Here is an 11,430-nt window from a genome sequence, read left to right as displayed (position 1 = left end):
ATGTTTTCCAACTCAGTGGACTATGCCCTATCATCTCTTGAACTAATTTGAATGTAAATGTAATATGCAAATACTTCTCATCATCTCAGAGATTATGTTCTGTGTTATCAGGGGTAGTGGTGGGGGTGCAGGTTGCATCACAATCATCCCTATTGGAAGATCAATAGATGTAAGGAAATGCAAATAAACCAACAAAAACAATGTGATTTCATGACTCAGCATAACAGCTGATTAAAGTTAGCCCTGTGGTTTAACAGAGTGGGCAAAAAACTGGGCTCCTGCTTCCCCCCCCCCCCCCCCCCCCCCTCTCCTTCCTTCCAATCCTCCCTCCTCTCTGAATAAAGAAAGCCTGAGGCCTCGGGAACAAATTACACATTATGCTGCTGACTGGTCCCTAAAATAGCCTTGCTAACACTGTTCACCTGATCCTCAGGATCTGGATACATTTCTATGGCTGCAACTTCACAGCTAAATCAATTAGGATTGTAAGATTGTTGAATAACTATAACAATTAGGGTTTCAGAGTTTCTGCATCCTCTTTTAGATGTACCTCTAAACAATGTATGTTGTTCCTTTGATGACACACTCTACTAGGGATCTGTGATGGTTGAGCATGTGGAATTCACATCTAAAGCAATTCCATTTTTGATCACTTGTGTACATTATGGAAGCAACTTTCTGGATGTTGTTTGGTCTTTACAGAAAGAGGTACTGTGTAGGTTGAGAAATTCCCTGAAAGTGGTGTATTGAGAGATGTCGTTATCTGGTCATGCGTGCGTGGATTAATGGAAGTGCTTTTAAACCATACATGCAATCTTAACCTCTGACACTAACTTTAACCCCCTTAGCCCTAGATTAGGAACAAATAGCTCATGTGCTTGCTCAATGCCTTAGCTCTGACGACATCCCCACTTTTGTGAGTTCTGTATGGCAAGCTGGTGATGTGTTGTACTGTAAGCGAGGTTTAATGTTCAATCATTAAGGTCAGTGCCTCGCCTACAAAGTGGTGTGTCCACAACAAGAGTGACCTATTAAATGAGGTAGATCATTTTTATTGACCTATCACTGTGGATCACAATAAGAGCAAGTTGCCACAAATTAACATTTCCAGGAGTTGTATACATATGTAAATTAGGGTTTAGTGTTTCCCTTGGACATGACCCAACTGGCCACTTGTAGAACAAGTGTCCATAATCGTCATCAGACAGTAGGGTAATTGTTTAATCGTCTCTGTCCATTGACAATGACGACTTTGTCAAAGGTCAGAGTTCTCACACCCCACCCAAACTACCAATCACACCATGATCTGCACTCAATGGCCTACTCTCACTCCATCCACTGGGAAGACCCATGTACTGTGTGTGTGTGTGCGTGTGTGTGTGTGTGTGTGTGTGTGTGTGTGTGTGTGTGTGTGTGTGTGTGTGTGTGTGTGTGTGTGTGTGTGTGTGTGTGTGTGTGTGTGTGTGTGTGTGTGTGTGTGTGTGTGCGTGCGTGTGCGTGCGTGTGTGTGTGTGTGTGGTTAATTATAGCTCTCTCCCACAACACTAATAATAATGATCTGTAACTGCTCCCAGGGTTTCAGGGTTAACACAATGTTAGAAGTCTGAAATGGGACTACCCTAACTCAGCATCTATCTGATTGGATTTTATTCACCATGATGACCGAGGAACCACCATAAGTCTCTTTAGCCAAAACCTGGAAGGACAGTCGACATGATGCACTCTCACAACTGAGTAGGATCTAGTTCAAAACCCTTTTCCTTTTATTTTAAAATGTTTTTCCCTCCTCCTCAAGTCAAAAACATCCATTCATCATAATAACCGCAGGAGAATGTCACAGAGAGATACTGCAGTTGTTGATTCTCTCAAGGGTTTTCCTCCTGCTCTCTCTCTCCCTCTCAGAGTCTCTGGCTCCCAACAATGGCTGTGTTTGTGAGGGGTGTTTGTCAAAGCAGATTGTTAGCGGCAGGCTCGTTAAAGAGTACCAAATAAAAAGGGACAGTGGGGAATGGAATGTGAGACTAACAGAAGGGGTCAAAGGTTAGAGATTGAAGGGGGAAAAGTGGATGTTCAAAACATGTTCAAATAACTTGTTTTTTTTTAAACTAGTCAGAGGGTCTAATGGTGCTGAACAGGCATTTGAGTGTAGTAGGGCAACCTGCCTGTTTTTGCAGCAACTGCATCATCAGTTACACTTTAACACTGAAACCAGCGGAAAATACGTGCCCTTCCTCAAAAATGAAGACATGGTGCTTTGAATGAAGCAGCTCAAGTTTTTATTTCCATCTCCACTTCTTGCCCCAGGGAAGGCGGTTGTGAATGGGGTTTGGGCTTCTGGCAATCCAGTGTACCAACCAAACTCATTTGTGTTAGAATCATCCTCCCTACAGTATGACATCCTGTCAGTATCTGATTAACTCTTCCAATGAGGCCGGTCCATTACCATTCAGAACAAGATCCATTCAAGACATGTTGTCAACTCTGTACCACCATAACCTGCATGCTAACAGAGCCCGAAAATAGCACGGATGTGTCTTTGCATGAAACCTATTTGTTAGTGTGTAAAAGTGGTTTCCTACTGTGTGAAGTGTATGGGTTCAGTGTATCAGCTCTCTCTCTCTCTCTGTGTGTGTGTGTGTGTGTGTGTGTGTGTGTGTGTGTGTGTGTGTGTGTGTGTGTGTGTGTGTGTGTGTGTGTGTGCGTGCGTGCGTGCGTCTGTGTTCATATGTGTTCGTCTTTGTGCGTTTGTGTGCGTTTGTGTGTGTGTGTTATGGGGGGGGGTTGGAAAAAAGTCCTTACACAGGAGATAGGGTTTAATGAGATCAGAAGAAGAGGACACACTGAAACCAGGCTAAACCATTCCACAGTTAAAGAAGGACCACCACAGGAATGTGCTGCATCACACTGAGCACACACACACTCTTCAAAGAGTTAAAAAAAAGTGTGATTCATTGTTTGAACCTTATGTCCTAACAAAAGCAGGATACTGAACAGTGTACACTGCTGTCCTTACTAATGTGTAATTATTCCTGTGTTACAAGTGGCTATGGCTAAGGTTGGGGATGGGGTTGAGCCGGTGTGTGGACTTGAAGTTAGAGTTAGGGTTTGGTTTAGGGTTGAGGCTAGGGTTATGGCTAATGTTAGTATTAGTGCTGTGAGCACAGTGTAATAATGAGTAATAACAATATTGTTACACTGTAATTACATGAGTATTGAGTAGATAGACAGTAATAGGGGTACTGTAATGTAAAGTGTATCCATCTATTCTGTTGAACCTTAAATTCATCAGTTCTCATTTTCAGATGGACAGAATTCAGAGTAACTCCATGTGGCATCAAATAAAATCCAGCCTATCTGTTTTATCTTACAGGCACCAACCAGGCAGACTCTACAGGTGTATGGGTTTTTAACAATTCAGTTTGTTTTTAAGGCTTTATGCTATTAAATAAAAATGTACTGATTCTCTACAGACCCTTAGGTCCCATTGGACTGTATTAGCCCGTGTGTCTGTTCTCTGTTGACACAGGTATGTTGTGTACTGCAGTGTGATTAGGATAGCTCAGCTCAGGGGGATAGACTCACATACACACACACACACACACACAAACACACACAGTCTTGTACAGCTAACCTTGTGGGGACAAACAATTCAGTCCCATTCAAAATCCTATTTTCCCTAACCCCTAACCCTAAATCTAAACCTAACACTAAACCTAGCTCCTAACCCTAAAACTAACCCTAGCTCCTAACCCTAAAACTAACCCTAGCTCCTAACCCTAAAACTAACCCGAGCTCCTAACCCTAAAACTAACCCTGGCTCCTAACCCTAAAACTAACACTAGCTCCTAACCCTAAAACTAACCTGAGGTCCTAACCCTAAAACTAACCCTAGCTCCTAACCCTAAAACTAACCCGAGCTCCTAACCCTAAAACTAACCCTAGCTCCTAACCCTAAAACTAACCTGAGGTCCTAACCCTAAAACTAACCCTAGCTCCTAACCCTAAAACTAACCCGAGCTCCTAACCCTAAAACTAACCCTAGCTCCTAACCCTAAAACTAACCCTAGCTCCTAACCCTAAAACTAACCCTAGCTCCTAACCCTAAAACTAACCCTAGCTCCTAACCCTAAAACTAACCCTAGATCCTACCCCTAACACCAATCCTAGTTCCTAACCCTAAAACTAAACCTAGCTCCTAACCCTAAAACTAACACTAGCTCCTAACCCTAAAACTAGCCCGAGCTCCTAACCCTAAAACTAACCCTAGCTCCTAACCCTAAAACTAACCCTAGCTCCTAACGCTAAAACTAACCCTAGCTCCTAACCCTAAAACTAACCCTAGCTCCTACCCCTAACACTAATCCTAGCTCCTAACCCTAAAACTAAGAGAGACATTCATCTCTTTGTTACTGGCTGTAAGAGAGTGTAACAAGAGCCACCAAATACTGACACAGACACACAATGGAGTAGTGTGTGTGTGTGTGTACGCGTGTACGTGTGTACGTGTGTGCATGTGCATGTGTTTTTCAGTAGAGTAAGTGTTACAGCGAGTGTATGTACGAAGCTATGTAAAAGAGAGAGTATTAATGTGCGTCTGTCTCCTGTCCCTAAGACCCTGAGGCCTATAGTGACCTCATGAAAGCCCAGGCAAGCATGTGTGTCTCGCTGGTGTGTGTGTGTGTGTGTGTGTGTGTGTATGTGTGTGTATGTGTGTGTTTGTGTGTTTGTGTGTGTGTGTGTGTGTGTGTGTGTGTGTGTGTTTGTGTGTGTGTGGGTGTGGGTGCGGGTGTGGGTGTGTGCGTGCGTGTCTGTGTGTGTGTGTGCGTGGTACTTTGTCATTCCCTGTTTTTTTCGGTCCATTTCTTACTGGAAAGCTCCTCAGCTCTAAGCTGTTGTTTGTATGAAAGCCCTGGGCGGATGGCGTGTCGCCGTAACCTGTACTAGCCGTTACTGGGATGGATTTTGGAGCGGGCTGGGCCCCTAAAGGAGCTTACCGCTAACTGGGTCAGTTCTTAGCACCAGGCGGCCGTGCAGCCGTAGCCTTGACCGTGAACAGCGTTGTGCTAACCACCAGTCTGAGTCGGTGATCACTTTACTGGGACCGCAGCTTACTGAGCTCATTGTTCTTAAAATCTTAGCGGTACATGAAATGGGCTTGCCTAGTTAAATAAAGGTGAAATAAAAAAAATAATACATGAAATGGGAAATTGGGAAAAATGTGGGCTTGCAAAAGTAAAATCATTACTGACATCTAGTGAGTAGAATCAGCATTTCATTGTAATCTGTGCTTCTTCTTTTTACTGCCAAACATGACAAGAAAGGTGAAGAATAGAGGGACAATTTCATCCGTTTATAGGTTTTTATTCATAGTATTGATACATGCTGTATCATAACAATAAACATGAATAGATATTCAAGGGTGCTTTGTGAAGCAGTCATAATTCTTCAATTCACTATGGCATTCCTAAACAACATTGTTACATTTAGCAACAACACAAAGATAGGCCTATTGTAAGCCTTTTGGTATGAAATGTAACCATGTAAAACAAACAGCACTGTAGTGTACTATAATTATTAAACAGCAATGACCCATTACACTGTGTATGAGATAACATCACTCCTCCATTGCAGCTTTCAATATCAATCATGTTCCCAATTGAATTCTGTGTCAGTTCTTCACCAAGTTCATGTAACATTACATTGACTAAGATAAACTAGGGGTTTCAGAACTCCTACTATGTTCCTCTCACTGGTCTGGGTCTCTATAGCAGGGTCTCTATTTAGGGTCACTATTTAGGGTCACTATTTAGGGTCACTAACCCTTTATACTGGTGAAGCTGGACATAAAAGAGACACTTCTCCTAATTGGATCACTGGAAGACCACTGGATCACCGGAAGACTACTGGATCACCGGAAGACCACTGGATCACTGGACAACTACCAACGGCATGGTAATCTGTTCCATTGGAGAATCCAGTGGAAATCTAAGGTCTGGTTACATCCACTGTTTCCTCTAAACCAGACTAGTGGGATCCCATGGTTATGACACAGTAACCTACAGTACGTTCATGTTTACAATTACAGTATACCACTAAGAAACATTCATTGTGTCGGCGATACATTCATATGCTGTCGTGTTAAAGTTATTTCCCTTATTACAAAGTGTGTACTGCATGTTCTGAATCTAAAGGAAATATAAATAGTATTTCATGCTAGCTATGTTAAGAGACCATGTGGCCATTAATCTAAACATCCCAATTCTGACAAACATGGAGGACAACTTGGAGGAATCTCGGTGAATTCACACATACGGTGGCATTCGTCCAGTGAGGTCCATCCAGGGTGGCTGCCCTGGATGCCTGATACCAAACTGTGGTGCCGTGTGTGAATCCAGCTGGATTCCACCCAGACTAGTTCTCAAACCAATCTGGCGTCACTTTCCATGTCACTTAACCATCTACTAATCTCTTCAAGCTTCAATAATTCAGATATGTACATTATGTACATATTATGTACACACACATACATTCTTAAAAAAGTGCAAAGTGTCAGAGTGTTTTGGTGAAAAGAGTGTATGTAAAAATATCAATCTTTTCACTGTGCAAAATCAAAAAGGTTCAATGGAAAAAAGTTGGGCTTGACCAAATAAAAAAAGACATTAGAAAATACAATTGGAAGCAGGTCGGTTGAGTACATTTTGAATCTTGGTCAAAGGATTTTTCCTGTATTTCTTTGCGTGCAAACATAGCAGACAAAGAAAGTAAAGCAAGTACCAAATGAAGGAATCAAGAGCATTGATGATAACAGACAAAAAACATTTTTATAATCCCTATGACCAACTGGATTCCCGGAGTTCCAAGATGCTACCATTTTGATTTCGCTCTTCTTTCCTGCCACTCGTGACATTGTTCAGGAAAACACTGGATACCTTCCCTAAAACAGAGGTGCTAATCTCTGTATACATGCCTTGCCAAACAGAGACAAGAGAATGGCAATAAACAGGCGGACTGAGGAATTTCGGCAGGTTTTGAAAAATATTTGACATATTTAATATTTCTCCATTGCGATGTCTTTATTTCTTGGGTTTTGGTCTTCTTGGGTTAGCGTGAGGTAACACCATTTGGTGTTTTAAACTGATTTTAATGGATTTAAGGCACAGAATTACAAAAAGAAAATGGGTGGTTAAAGTTGAGGATGTTACCAGCTCAAGAAAACATTAAGAGCTCAATAAGAATGGATTGATGTATGTTGGCTGAATAACACTTTAACTGGTTTGAAAGGGAGAGGTAGTTTAAAAGAACATAGATTTTTTTAAATGGAGGGATAATCTTATATGGTCATAACTGCACGTGTAGAACCTTAAAGTATCGATCTTCAATGTTAAACTCTTCAGAATAAGAATCTGAACTTGGTTCATCCCAAACTTCAACCACAATGGGGGAAATCAAAGGTGCAAGGGTAACAAACAAAAAACTCAACTAAAACAAAACCTTTTTAGGAAACAGAGACTAATTATTCTTGTAGTGTAAGTGGAATCCAGGGGTATTGGATATGCTCCAGTGATCGATCTAATCCATGTTGTCGTCTTCAGGGTGGAAGGTCAGAGGTGTTGTGTCTTGCCTCATCTCAGCAGGTTAGCGGAGGGCTTGCAGTGCAGGGTGAGCTGTCGTGAGCTGTACCCAGACATCCCAACTCCCATCAGCCCGAGCAGCATGGCCACCCTCGACATCATGGGGCCTTCCCGGCTCTGCAGCACGGTCTGGGCAGCTTGAGTCTGAAAGGTCAAGAGAGAGGGGTCGTCACCATGGCGACGGCAGAGAAACCTTCCATCTGGCCTGTGCTGTTCTGGAGTCCTTAAACATGTGACAGTGGTCAAGCATATTTTTCATCCCCGTGATGGTCTTACCATGGGGAAGATCCGGGCTACTGGGGGGGGGGGGGACATAACTATAAATAATTTGTAAACTGCAAATTGACTGCAAGAAGCCCAAACAGATACAATATTTGATTAAAACTTAATAATTTCAAACCTTGATGACATTTATATACGATCAGAGATATCTATCTATTATGGGTGGGAATACTTTGGAACAGATTTCAAAATTAAAATCAGCTGATTTGCTGGTGTTTTTACAGTCTTTTATGTTCAACAATAAATAATAAAAAATGGTTAAAACAAATATTTGCTCAGAAAACTTGGGGGGGGGGGGGGGGCAAATAAAATCAGATATAAATTGAGTTATTATTTTATCTTAGCTCTATGTTGTTAGATTATAGAAAAGAGCCTTAAAGTCAAATATATATGTATTTTTTTACGAGTAATTGCACATTTATGACACCAGTCAGCTTCTGTGACTGAGAATGTTTATTTTAATCTAACCTGTGAGTTATCTAACTTAGCTAACTGCTGAGCTCCAAACACAGTTAATCAGGCTTGACACTTCTCGCCTGAAAAACGCAATAGGCTTCTAAATCTATCTGCATGGTCCTAAAATACCCTTGGGGCGATTGAGAGCATGGATCTCAGGTCATTTGACTGTAGATCTTACTAAGAGGACATTCACTTGACCCTGAAGCAGCTTGTGTCGTCAATGCAGATCCATTCAAAGGCTGCAGGGGGGACTAATCCTGCTTATCCTGCTCACCCGGAAACACACTGGACACCCGCTGGGCTCTGGACGGTGACACTGTCAAGACCCTTAACTAGTCTTTACAATACAATACGGCTAGATAGATGTACTGACAAAATAAAGGAAACATCAACATAAAGTGTCTAGGGCATTGGGCCACCACGAGCCGCCAGAACAACTTCAATGCGCCTTGGCATAGATTCTACAAGTGTCTGGAACTCTAATGGAGGCATGCAAAACTCTTCTTCCACAAGAAATTCCATCATTTGGTGTTTTGTTGATGTTGGTGGAAAATGTTTTTTCTGAATCTGCTCCAGAATCTCTCATAAGTGGTTAATTGGGTTGGGATTTGGTGACTGAGACACACACACACACACACACACACACACACACACACACACACACACACACACACACACACACACACACACACACACAGCCAAAACACCCTACGCTTCTTTAAGACCCCTCTTTCAAAGTCACTTCTAGCCATGATAGCTAAAATAATAGACAACAGGGCATTTGTATACATGACCCTAAGCATGATGGGATGTTAATTGCTTAATTAACTCAGGAACCACACCTGTGTGGAAGCACCTGCTTTCAATATACTTTGTATCCCTCATTTACTCAAGTGTCTCCTTTATTTTTGCAGTTACCTGTACATCGTAAAATAAGGTAAACATGCACTTAATATCAAACAGTTTTGCTTCCATTCCATATTGTTGAGTCACACAATATAGCAAAACAGTGTCAATTAATAGGTAATTGAATTATTTTGTTATTAATGTGTGAGAGTTCTATTTGATTGACAGGCTCTTCTAGACTGTGCTCTAAAGGCATATTTATCTAAGCATCTATTACCACACTCATGCTGCTTACGCACCTGCAAGTATCTGATGTATCCAGGGGTCAGTCGAGGGATGCGGAAAAACATCTTAGCGGTCTCTAGAACCTTTTCCCAGCAGAAACCAGATCAACTCTCCAACAACCCTGAGGAGTTTATTTTTTAGCAACCTGGCTCTATGTCCCTTCTCTCTCTCCTTCTCTCACTCTGGCCTTGGTGTCCTCCACTGGGCTGAGTGCGGCGGTGGCAGCTCTCTCCTGTGTCCGAAGAACACACACGCCTGCTCAAAAACACCAACACACACCTGCACTGTCAAGGGCTGTTTTGATCTCTCGTGAGAGACTCATCCCTACAGGTGATATATAAAGCCTGGGATTGGTTGTGTAAGGAGTCACATGGTTAATGTGTTGTGTGTGTGTTGCCATTTCTCTCCCTCCCTCCCTCTCTCTCAAAGAGAGATTATTAGGCCATTGGCACAGAAGGAGAGAGCTAATATGGTGGGTTAACGTACCAAGAGGGATGTACCTTACCTTACTGTCCCTGGGCCACCCTCTGGGGATCAATGGGTCAGAAAACAATGCTGAAATGACGTTACTGGGAGAGCAGGTTAACAATTAGTGGCAAATTAGTGGCAATACAGATGATCCCATTGGGGCATGTTTTGCAGTTGTCGTTGTTGGGGAGATGACACGCATGGACATGTGATCTTCACTGTACTTGAGAAAAAATCTGAAGCAAAATATATACAGCACCAGTCAAACGTTTGGACACACATACTCCTTCAAGGGTTTTTCTTCATTTTTTACTATTTTCTACATTGTAGAATAAGAGTGAAGACATCAGAACGATGAAATAACACATATGTAAATCATATAGTAACCAAAAAAGGACACCAACAAGAAGAACAGACTTGCTTGGGCCAAGAAACATGAGCAATGGACTTTAGACTGGTGGAAATCTGTTCTTTGGTCTGATGAGTCCGAATTTGAGATTTTGGGTTCCAACCACCGTGTCTTTGTGAGACGCAGAGTAGGTGAACGGATGATCTCTGCATGTGTGGTTCCCACCATGAAGCATGGAGGAGGTGGTGTGATGGTGTGGGGGTGCTTTGCTGGTGACACTGTCTGTGATTCATTTAGAAGTCAAGGCACACTTAACAAGCATGGCTACCACAGCATTTTGCAGTGATACGCTATCCCATCTGGTTTGAGCTTACTGGGACTATCATTTGTTTTTCAACTGGACAATGACCCAAAACACACCTCCAGGGTGTGTAAGGGCTATTTGATCAAGGAGAGTGATGGAGTGCTGCATTAGACAACCTGGCCTTCACAATCACCGGACCTCAACCCAATTGAGATGGTTTGGGATGAGTTGGACTGCAGAGTGAAGGAAAAGCAGTCAACAAGTGCTCAGCATATGTGGGAACACCTTCAAGACTGTTGGAAAAGCATTACTCATGAAGCTGGTTGAGAGAATGCCAAGAGTGGGCAAAACTGTCATCAAGACAAAGGGTGGCTACTTTGAATAATCTAAAATCTAAGATATATTTTGATATGTTTGACACTTTTTCAGTTACTACATTGTTATGAATCCATATGTGTTATTTCATTGTTTTGATGTCTTTACTATTATTCTACAATGTAGGTGTGTCCAAACTGGTACTGTATGTCATTCACAGTTATTGATCTGAACTAGCCTACTGTTTCAGTTATTTTTTGGGGGGGGATACAGACAACCTTTGACAGTCAGTGATGCTGACAGTAGTTAGCAATAAGATCCCATCCACAGGGCACCGGCTGAGATTGTTTCCCACTTTTACCCACACCATTCAGAGCAGAGGTCGTTTGCCCTCTCATTTGGACTACCAGGGGTAGGCATCTAGATTCAGCCATGGGTCGATTGGCTAAATCTAGATTGTGGATGGATGGTCGGTGGGGGGGGGGGACATG

At 42.3% G+C, this 11,430-nt stretch overlaps 1 long non-coding RNA gene across 1 annotated transcript; it reads right to left on the bottom strand.

Annotated features, from left to right (window-relative positions):
- Positions 1–5,357: 5,357 nt before the first annotated feature.
- LOC110522416 (uncharacterized) lies at positions 5,358–9,799 on the bottom strand. Its single transcript, XR_002473313.3, has 2 exons — positions 9,518–9,799; positions 5,358–7,775 (listed from the first exon to the last, which is right to left on the bottom strand). It is a non-coding gene; the product is annotated as an uncharacterized LOC110522416 (long non-coding RNA).
- Between the last annotated feature and the right edge of the window lie 1,631 nt (positions 9,800–11,430).

This window comes from Oncorhynchus mykiss, chromosome 4 (assembly GCF_057628025.1).
Source record: "Oncorhynchus mykiss isolate SJ-2025 chromosome 4, ASM5762802v1, whole genome shotgun sequence".
Taxonomy (NCBI): domain Eukaryota; kingdom Metazoa; phylum Chordata; class Actinopteri; order Salmoniformes; family Salmonidae; genus Oncorhynchus; species Oncorhynchus mykiss.
The sequence above is the reverse complement of the archived record's forward strand: the minus strand, read 5'-3'. Positions and strand labels throughout refer to the sequence as shown.